The sequence below is a fragment of the Vicia villosa genome, linkage group LG5, assembly GCF_029867415.1.
Source record: "Vicia villosa cultivar HV-30 ecotype Madison, WI linkage group LG5, Vvil1.0, whole genome shotgun sequence".
Lineage (NCBI taxonomy): Eukaryota > Viridiplantae > Streptophyta > Magnoliopsida > Fabales > Fabaceae > Vicia > Vicia villosa.
Window position 1 is genome coordinate 173,984,668 of NC_081184.1, and position 12,298 is coordinate 173,996,965.

Below are 12,298 nucleotides of genomic sequence, written 5' to 3' on the forward strand. Positions count from 1 at the left end.
TTTTTAAATATTTATGTTAGAATAGTTTAAATATTAACATTAAAATATTTTTTTAATAATTAAATAAATATATTGTATTAGAAAACATATATTAAACAATTTATATAGTAAATATATATGTAATTAATATTTGGTAAATTGTTTTTCAGCAGTAACTATTATATTTTTACAAAGGCAATTATTCAACAAAAACCAAATTTATTTCTTTATATCATTTATTAAATTATAACCACTTCTTTTTATTGTAGATTATTTTTTAACCACTTACTTAATAACTTACTACTCTGTTAATTTTTTTTTTTTAGGGTAATGCTCACTTTGTTATTACAATTTTTATTTATTTTAAATATTATATATATATATATATATATATATATATATATATATATATATATATATATATATATATATATATATATATATATATATATATATATATATATATAGGGGCGGTTCTTCCGTACGGTCAGGCTGGGCATATGCCCGGGCTCGATCCAGCCTAAATTTTTTTTTGGCTGTCATGTTATTATAAAAAAACAAATAAAATTTAAAAAAAATAAAAGAAAAGAGAGTGAAACAAAGAAGGGAATAGAGAAAGAGGAAAAGGAAACGCAATAGCCCCGTCGCCTCCGTTTTCATCCATTTCGCTTCAGACTGCACAAGAAAATCATGTTCATATAGGTACGATTTTGTTTTTTTTCTTCCATTTTTTTCTATTTACTGTTGCGGTGTTGCGGTTTGAAAGAGAGAGATATGATGACCATCCATGTTTACAGAGAGAGAACAAATAAGAACACACCTCCTCCACTCATTCAATTGTATTGTCTTATTATAAAATTTTAAAATATGACATTTCAAGGATAAGGTTTTAGACATAGAATAATATTTTTTTTTTTAAATAGTCATATAATCATAAAGTTTCTTCTTGAAGATGTCATTTTATTTAATGTATATTTTTGTATATGATATTTTATTGTGTAGTGAATTTTCATTATGGTATAAATTAGATTTTTTTTTACACGGTTTGTACAAAAAAAAAAATACACCATACACACAAACTATAATTTTATAACTACTTTATCTTTTGTTTAGAGATGAGGAGATTTTTAGTTGACAGAGAAAATATCGAGAATGTGAATGTCGTGCAATCGGAAGCTGAATTAGAACCACCGCCTAATAATGTGGTTAATAAATTTAATTCAAAAGAGATTGTGCGTGATTCAGATCGTAAGAAACAAATTAATGATTATGCTCCAGATATTCAAGACCAAGTAAGGAGGGCATATATATTGTTGACAAAATGACGAGTCTCTTTTATTTTGATTGATGACTATTTATATATTATATACAATTTGAATTTGCGGTCTTTAAAATTTTGCCCAGGCTTTATAATTTTTCTGGCTCCGCCACTGTATATATATATATATATATATATATATATATATATATATATATATATATATATATATATATATATATATATAATAACATATACAACTCTCTCATAATATCTGGTATGCACAATTCTTCTTTGGGATAGTGCTTTGTTTTACTCGATATTTACTTAATAATATCAATTTTTTTGTTTTACTAATTTATATATATTAAATATCCTATAATATCAATTATAAATCTGAAATAAATGTGCAATCCATACCGGAACATGTGCGAACGCACGGGTTTATTATTAGTTATTTAACACTCCATGGAACCAATTTTTTAAGCTTTGAAATTTAAAAATTAACACCAATCGTTAGTTGGTTCAGTGGTGATTGGCGCTGAACTTGGTAGGGAGAACCATGGTTCGATCCCCCGCAACTGCGATCGGGAGGGGGCTGGAACCACTTGATGCCAGAACTGACCCCCGAACCGGACTAAACCGGTGGTGATATATACCAAAAAAAAAAAAAAAAAAAAATTTAAAAATTAACAACCAAACAATAAAATAATAATAAAAAATACAACGTGAAATTAAAATAAGTAAAAAATAATAAAAATGTCACTGAGCCAAACACTTAATTAAAAATAATAATAAAAAATTAAAAAAAAAATTATCAAATCAATACTTCTAATGATTGAATTTTTTGAGGGGCAAAATATGAGAATCTTCATATGTTTGGGGGCTAATCCAAAATTTTTTTTAATGGATTTTTCAAACCTTGCCCATATTACAGGGATAAAATTGCTATTATCCCTACTTTATATAAATAACTTTTTATTAAATATACTTAATTTCAAGATATTATTTCATCAAGTTAAATAAAAAATAGAGAAAGATATATTATAAATTTTATCTGTATTTGAATCTGTTAAAAAAACTATTCTTTATTGAAATTAAAGTGATTTTAAATTTTTTGATACTCTAAAACTTAGTTGGGTACTGTTATTCTTTTAAATAAAATTTATATAAAATCTAAAATTATATTTAAAATAAAGTAATCAAAAAGTAGTATATTTAATAATTAAAAAATTGAAAGTACCAAATTGTTCACCTAAAATGATATAGATATCTGTTTGATTAAAGCGATCAAAATCAAGCTAAACCACTAATTTCAATTAAGAGCTTGATATGATTTGTCTGCCACGTAAAATGCACTTTATTCTTTTTTGAAAACTTTGTGCCATGTAAGGTTTGATGAGATGGATGCAACATTTTAATAAGGCTTCTTTTTAACAATATCACTTTAATGACATTATTAATCTAAATAAAAATTTAAATTCTAAACCTGTAAATATATTAAAAATTAATTTATATTTTAAATAAAATTTAAAAAGTTAACTATATTAATTTATATTTTTTCGAATTGATCGAATTTTTATTTAATTAATATTTTTTTGGATCGATCGATTAAATTTTAAACCTGTAAATATATTAAAAATTAATTTATATTTTTTCGAGTCGATCAAATTTTTATTTAATTAATAGTTTTTAATTTAAAAGTAATACTTTATTTGACTAATCTTTAAAGAAAATGACATTAGAATAATTAATTAACATGAGTTGTAGTTTTACGTCAAATTAATTCAAATCAATAGTTGGGGACTTGGTGTCTTTTTGCTTATTGCTTTATGTAACTATCACTAATAGAAGGACCATTATTGGTCAAATTGTGTTTATGTTTAAATGTAGCTAGGTGTAAACCATGAGAGCTAGTTTCTTAACTTGTCATTATTCAATCAATAATCTCATGTTAATTAAATATCAAGTGCTAGATTAGAAAATGACATACGTTAACATATCCTTTGAGGTGCTTATAACCATTCATTTTAGAAAAAATGATTCAAGAATTTATAATTGTTGACGATCCTAATCAAAAAATTAGTGTGAAATTTGTACTTTTAGTTTAAGAACAAAATTAATTTTTCCAAAAATAAAAGATGATAATTGATTGAATATATAATCATGATCGGTCTAACAAAATTAAATATTTAAAAATAAAATTATAATCGCTAAAAATACAATGAAGGTGAGAGTCTCCTCGTGAGGGTTGCTAGAGACTCAGAAAATGTTGTTTATGTAGAATTAGTGAATCTCATTCCTCAATTCTATGATTGAAACATTTATGGACAAATCCTTAAACTTTGACTAGAAATGCAAGAGCGACTTCACTCTTTTCATGACAAAAAACGTGGAGATAGTGGAAGACTTGTCCTTCCTCATAATGGGGAGACAGTTTTTCTCCTTTTTAAAAACCCCACATCTAGTTACATGCTTGATCACCATACCCGCTAAGCAGTTACACTACAAGAAAAAAGATATATAGCTGCGGTTTTGAGAGTAGGTTGCGGCAGTTAGAATTGCCACAAAACTGACATTGTGACAATTTGTCAATAGTCATAAAACTTAGTGTCATGAGCATTGCTTGTGACAATTTCAAAAACTGTCATGCAATTGTCGTTAGTTGATATACGATGGTTGTAACTGTCGTTAAATGTTATGTACATTTTAAAATAAATTTGTAATTTGTGAAGATTTTTAAAATAAATTATGAAGGTTTGTAACCTCCACATATTTAGTTCTTAAATAAATAATTTACGTTATCGCTATATTTTCAAAATATATTAAACTTCAAAATTAACTTAATCTTACAACTCAAAAATCTATGAGATAATATATCAAATAATACTGGAGAAAAAATAAAAAAACTACTAATACCTAAAGATTTTCTTACATCCAAGGGGCAAACAATGTTCACTTGCAGTTTTTTTTCTTCATTTCTCATACATCTCCTGTATATATCTCCTCCGCCCGAGCGTATTCAAATAGTGATGGACTCATATTGTATCATAATTCACTGAACTCTAAAAGCTTCGATAATAGATAAGATGGTTGAAGTTATAATTACCCTCATCATATTCAGAATCAAGAGGTAAAATAAGCATTGAAAAGGATAAGTAATAGTAAGACGGTTAGACCAGACAACATATGCATTGAAGTGTGAAAATTCTTAAAGAGAGAGGCGTTGAGTGGCTCACTAAATTATTTAATGAAATTATAAAGTCAACGCAAATGTCACATGAATGAAGGAGAAACACTTTAATCCCAATCTATAACAACAAGGGAGATACACAAAATTATGCAAATTATAAGGGGATTAAACTCATAACTTGTTCTATGAAGTTGTGTGAAAGAATTCTTGAAATGAGACTAAGAAAAGAGTCATTGAGAACCAATTTGATTTTATATTTGGGAGGTCAATCATGGAAGCAATATATCTACTACGAATTATGATAGAGCAATATCAGATGGACAAACAAGACTTGCACTTAAATTTCATTGACTTGGAGAAGGCGTATGATAGAGTTCCTAAAGAGATTTTGTAGAAAGCTCTAGAAAAGAAAGGGGTTAGGATTGGATATATTCGAGATATCTAAAATATGTATGAAGGGGTATCAACTAGTGTGAAGACATAGGGTGGAAAGACGATTGATTTCCCCATTACAATAGGTTTGCATCAAGGTTTCCTTTGAATACTAATTTCTTAATTTGAGAAATCATTCACCAACACCACAAGGTTTCCATTAACCATAACCACTGTACCACACCATCAACCAAAACCCTTCCTTTGAGGGATGTCGATTACCAACCCTAATTTAGTTGCCAACACATTGACCACCACATTATATTAAGATCCAACGAAAAAAATAGGTCTAAACTTACTCAACTAAAAAAGAGACTTAAGATTAGGGATAAAAATATCCAAACTCCTCGCCACATCTCTTAAGGACTCAATTTGGAAAATCAAGAATTCTAAAAATTAGTTTATTTTAAGGACTCAATTTAAAAAATCAAAATCTCTAAAAATTTGTTTATTTCAAGCCTGTAAAACCGATTTGAGAGATTTACAATTCTCCAAAATCACATAAATTTTATATTACTATTAGGTTGTGGTAGGGGTGACATGACAATTATACCCGTTATTTTATAAATACAACTGATTATTTTAAGTAAGAGAAATATTATGTGGACATCATTTTAGGTGTTCAACACCATATATATGTATACGGTATGGATACAATTTCAATATTTTATTAATTTTCTCTCTCTCTCCATGTTTAATCAATATTTATAGAAGATGTTTTTTATAGAGAAATGATATTGATACACCCAAAAATTACACCTACACCGTACATTAATACGGTTTATGTTTTTTTAATATATTTAATAATTTTTTTACACTATTTCAAGATACATACACACATGCCCATGCTTGTATTTGTGATGGTGTAAGACACGGTGTAAGATTTTCAATGTAAGAATAGCATCACTCATTTTTATATGGTATATGAGTTTATTTTTAAGTGTTGAAATAACACCACTCTTTAAATATAGTATATTTATTGGATACAAGTTTTAAAAATTAAATTTTTATTTAATGAAACTATGTTAACTATTAAGTATATTTTCTTATGAATATCACCCAGAAGAATCATTCATACTTGATCTTACTCTTATGCTCATTGTCTTCATTAGACCCTGATACATTTAATAATAATTCTATATTAAACCATAATTAGCAAAAAAAATTATAAAATAATTTAAGAATGAATGGAATGGAATTGGATTGATCAAAGTCGGTGTGTGAGATATTGAATTGAATTTTAGAGGGTCGAAGAGTAGCTTCGGGTTCGACAAAAGTTAGCATGCCGTCAAAGTATGTTCACATGTTGGTGTCGAGGACCTACATACTGTAGTCGAAGTGTGTTCTAGTATGTGGGTGTCGAAATGCTAGGGTTGTTAGTATTTCGAATTGGGCCTGTCTATTATGTTCAATTGTTTAAGTTAGCTTTTACCCAAAGTTAGCTTGTAATTGTATTTGTGAAAAACCATTAGTTTAGTATGTTAGATTTTATTATCAATAGCATACTAGTATCTCATCATTGCATACTATAAATTCTAATTTAGAGTGAGATGGTTATTTGTTATTCTTGTAACACTTGTAATCTTGTTTTAAAGAGAAAGTAAAGAATAATAGTTATAACCAATTCTTGTTGTTCTTCTTGTTTCCCATTGTGTTCCCTATTATACTCTGTTATTTGCATCTGTTGTGAAAAACGATACCAATAACAAAGTATAATAGGGAATTAGGGAACAGAAGAATTGGTTATAACTGCTATTCTTTCACTTTCTCTTAAAACAAGATTACAAGTTTACAAGAATAACAAATAACCTCTCTCACCCTAAATTAGGATTTGCAGCTTAGCAATGATGAGAGACTAGTATGCTATTTATAATAAAACCTAACATACTAACTAATGGGCTTTTTCCACAAGGCCCATTACACAAGTCAACTTAATAAACAAGCTAACTTAACAAATTAGGGTTTAAACACTAAAACCTAATTTAACATGCTAACAACCCTAGCATCTTCGACACAAGCATGTGAACAACCTTCGACTTCATGCTTAACCCTGTCGAACCAAGAAGCTACCCTTCGGCCATACTAGAGTTCGATCCAAAATCTCACAAATCTCCACCTTGGATCTAACTCTACAACATCAAGGGAACAACCTAGCTTTCTTCATGCAGCTTTATCAGCTGCATACAGTGGAAAAACTTGCAACTCGGCAATGTCTTGGTGATCATATCAGCAGCATTGTCTTCAGTCGAAACCTTCAGCACTTGGACTTCTCCACGCTCGATTACTCCTCTGACGAAATGCAGCCTCACATCAATGTGCTTAGTTCGCTCATGATAGGCTGAATTCTTCGACAGGTGTATTGCACTTTGACTATCACATTTAACAGTGATACCTCGACCTTGAAGTTTCAGCTCCTTCGCAAAACCTTCAAGCCACAATGCTTCTTTCACAGCTTCAGTTAATGCAATGTACTCCGCTTCAGTGGTTGATAGAGCAACAACCTTCTGAAGTGTTGCTTTCCAACTAATTGCTGTGCCAAACATAGTGAAAACATATCCAGAAATAGATTTCCTGGAATCCATACAACCTGCATAATCAGAGTCGACATATCCTTCGATTACTGCTTTACCATCTTCACCCAAGGCTCCACCATAAATTAGGACTCTATTCAGAGACCCATTTATGTACCTTAAAATCCACTTCAATGCTTGCCAGTGAGCCTTTCCAGGATTCGCCATGTACCTGCTTACAAGACTTACTGCGTATGCTATGTCGGGTCTAGTACAAACCATAGCATACATCAAAGAACCAACTATATTAGCATATGGGATGCTATTCATATAGGCTCTTTCCACATCAGTACTGGGACACTGATCAATACTCAGCTTGAATTGAGGGTTTGTTGGAGTCACAACTGGCTTCGAATTCGACATACCAAACTTTTCAAGAATCTTCCGTAGATATGCCTCTTGAGATAGACATAACTTCGACTTCTTTCTATCTCTTCGAATGTCAATTCCAAGAATCCTGGAAGCAGCTCCCAGATCCTTCATATCGAACTCCTTATTGAGTTCAGCCTTCACCCTCATCACATCTTCGACACTGTTGCTTGCTATGAGAATATCATCCACATAAAGCAACAAAATAACAAATGAATTACCAGGTCGAAATCTGAAGTAAACACAGTGGTCGAACTGACTTCTAATGAAACTTATGCGTGCCATGAACTTGTCGAATCTCCTATTCCATTGTCGAGGAGATTGTTTCAGCCCATACAAAGATCTCTTTAACTTGCACACATAATCTTCCTTCCCCTTTTCGACATACCCTTCAGGTTGCCTCATCAGGATCGTTTCATCTAGATCACCATACAAGAACGCAGTCTTCACATCCATCTGTTCCAGTTCAAGATCGAACTGTGCCACCATGGCAAGCAACATTCGAATGGACCTATGCTTCACAACAGGAGAAAACACATCATTGAAGTCGACACCTTCTTTCTGAGTGAAACCCCTTGCAACTAACCTTGCCTTGTATCTTTTCGACGTCACTCCTTCAATTCCTTCCTTAACTTTGAAAATCCATTTACAGCTGACTAACCTTGCCCCAACAGGTTTCTTGATCAGTTCCCAAGTATGATTATCATGAAGAGATTTCATCTCATCATCCATGGCCTTCAGCCATTCAGTCTTATTTTGACTCCTCATAACTTCCTTATAGTCTCTAGGTTCTTCGTCTAGAACCTCACTTGCAGAGATTAAGGCATAAGCTATAAGATCTGCATATCCAAGTCTTTGAGGTGGCTTGATGACTCTTCTCGACCTATCTCTCGACAATAGGTAGTCATCGTCAGTTTCCTCAACTTCAGCATCTTCTGCTTCTTCTTCGACTTCATCTGGGATATGCAATTCAGCATTAAAATGCTCCACCTCAACAGGAATCTCTACCTGTTCCAGCTCTTCGTCAGATGTTTCTGTACTTCGACCAACATCATCAGTTTTCTTAAAAGCCATTTTAGCTTCATTAAAAACTACATCTCGACTGGTGATACACCTCCTGTGACCTGGCTCTAGGCACCATAGCCTATAAGCTTTGACTCCTTCAGGGTATCCCATGAACATACATTTCAGAGCTCTAGGTTCGACCTTGTCTTGCCTAATGTGAGCATAGGCTACGCAGCCAAATACTCTCAGTTTGTCGAGATCTGGTGGATGTCCCGACCAAACTTCTTCAGGTGTCTTCATATCTAACGCTGTCGAAGGACATCTGTTTATCAGATATGTTGCTGTCGAAACAGCCTCAGCCCAGAACACCTTTGTTAACCCCGCACTAGTCAACATGCATCTGACTCTCTCCAAAATAGTTCGATTAAACCTTTCAGCCAAACCATTTTGCTGTGGAGTACCTGCAGTAGTTCTATGCCTTGCAATACCAGAGGCAGCACAAAAACTGTCGAATGCCTCATTGCAAAATTCAAGGCCATTGTCGGTTCTCAACCTCTTGACCTTTCTGCCAATCTGATTTTCAACCAGAGTCTTCCAACTTTTGAAATTCTCAAAAGTTTCATCCTTAGTCTTCTGGATGAATACCCATAATTTTCTGGAATAATCATCTACTATGGATAGAAAATACCTTGCTCCTGAATGTGATGGACACCTTGCAGGCCCCCAAAGATCAGCATGGATGTAATCAAGGGATCCATGTGTTCTTTGTTTGCCTTTGTTGAACTTCACTCTGCAAGATTTTCCAAGTACACAGGGTTCACAAAACTTCAGCTTTTCGACTTTGTCTCCACCAAGCAGATTTTGTTTCCCTAATTCGACCAGACCCCTTTCACTGACATGGCCCAATCTCATGTGCCAGATTTCTGTTTTCGACAAAGGTTTCGTGGATGCAACATTTGTCGAACCACTTACAACTTCAGCCTCAAGGGTATACAAGACTTGTTTCTTCACGCCTCTCAAGACTTCCTTCGAACCCTTCATGACTCTTAGGATACTTTTCTCTCCTTGGAAAAAATATCCTTTCTTGTCGAATTCACCAAGAGAAAGCAGATTTCTCTTCAAATCAGGAACATACCTGACTTCAGTCAACAACCTTATTGACTCATCATGGAGCTTGAATCTCACAGATCCAACACCTTCAATCTTGCAAGCCTTGTTGTTTCCCAGCAATACTGATCCACCATCTTGATCACATAATTCCTCGAACAAGTCTTTGTTTGGAGTCATGTGTCAGGTGCAACCTGAATCCATAATCCACTCCTTCTTAGAGTCACTGCTTGAAACTACAAGAACATCAGATGATTCAAAATCATCTTGAACAATGGCTGCATTGCCATTATCCTTACCTCCATGATCTTTCAGGCGTTCAGGGCACACCTTTCTTGTGTGACCCTCCTTCTTACAATGATAGCATCGAATGCCAGATGCTTCGCCACTGTAAGACTTCGACTGGCTTTTGCCTTTCTTCTTGTCGAACTTACCATCCTTTCGTAAGAGTTTTCCTTTAACGGCCAAACCTTCGCCAACAGTCGAAGGTTTATGCTCCTTTCGTTCATTCAAGTCCTTAGAGTACAAGGCTGATTGAACTTCTTCAAACGTCAGGGACTCCCTTCCATACAAGAGAGTTTCTTTGAAGTGAGCATGTGATCTAGGCAAAGAACACAATAGTAACAGCGCTTGATCTTCATCATCGATCTTCACATCAATATTTTCAAGATCAAGAATCAGCTTGTTGAACATATCCAACTGCTCAGCCAATACTTTGTCTTCAATCATCTTGAATGAATACAAAGCTTGCTTCAGGTAGAGTCGATTTACCAGCGATTTGGTCATATACAAACTTTCAAGTTTCACCCATAACCCTGATGCCGTCGTCTCCTTTGATACCTGTCGGAGAACCTTATCACCAAGGCTCAACAAAATTGCGCTGTGTGCTTTCTCGATCATAGTCGTCTTCTCTGCTGCCGTTAATGCAGCATTCATGGCTGCCTCTCCCTTCAACGCTTCCAAACAACCCTGCTGAACCAGTAGGGCTTTCATCTTCAAGCGCCACAGACCGAAATCATTCACTCCGGTGAACTTTTCAATCTCATACTTTGTTGACGGCATCTTCTCCACGCTCACCGCACCAATTTGTTGTGAAAAACGATACCAATAACAAAGTATAATAGGGAATTAGGGAACAGAAGAATTGGTTATAACTGCTATTCTTTCACTTTCTCTTAAAACAAGATTACAAGTTTACAAGAATAACAAATAACCTCTCTCACCCTAAATTAGGATTTGCAGCTTAGCAATGATGAGAGACTAGTATGCTATTTATAATAAAACCTAACATACTAACTAATGGGCTTTTTCCACAAGGCCCATTACACAAGTCAACTTAATAAACAAGCTAACTTAACAAATTAGGGTTTAAACACTAAAACCTAATTTAACATGCTAACAACCCTAGCATCTTCGACACAAGCATGTGAACAACCTTCGACTTCATGCTTAACCCTGTCGAACCAAGAAGCTACCCTTCGGCCATACTAGAGTTCGATCCAAAATCTCACAGCATCCTTTTCACAACAAATTGGTGCGGTGAGCGTGAAGAAGACGCCTCCAACAAAGTATGAGATTGAAAAGTTCATTGGAGTGAACGATTTCGGTCTATGGCACTTGAAGATGAAAGCCCTAATGGACCAACAGGGTTGTTTGGAAGCATTGAAGGGAGCGACAACTATGGATATTGTGTTAACAGAAAAAGAAAACCGGCCATGATAGAGAAAGCCCACAGTGCAATTTTGTTGAGCCTTGGTGATAAGGTTCTTCAACATATATCAAAGGAGACGACGACATCAGAGTTATGGGTGAAACTTGAAAGTTTGTACACGACCAAATCGCTGATAAATCGACTCTACCTGAAACAAGATTTGTATTCGACGGAGTGGCGTTGAAAAGATACAAGGTAAGGTTGGTCGCAAAGGGTTTCACTCAGAAAGAAGGTCCCGACCTTAATGATGTGTTTTCTTCTCTCGTGAAGTATAGGTCCATTCGAATGTTGCTTGCCATGGTGGCATTGTTTGATCTTGAACTAGAACAAATGGATATGAAGATTGTGTTCTTGTATGGTGATCTAGATGAAACAATCCTGATGAGGCAACCTGAAGGCTATGTCAAAAAGGGGAATGAAGATTATGTGTGAAATCTAAAAATATCGTTATATGGACTAAAATAATCTCCTCGACAATGGAATAGGAGATTCAACAAGTTCTTGGCACGCATAAGTTTCGTTAGAAGCCAGTTCGACCATTGTGTTTACTTCCGATTTCAACCTGGTAATTCATTTATTATTTTGTTGCTTTATGTGGATGATATTCTCATAGCAAGCAACAATGTCGAAGATGTGATGAGGGTGGAGGCTAAACTCAATAAGGAGTTTATAAG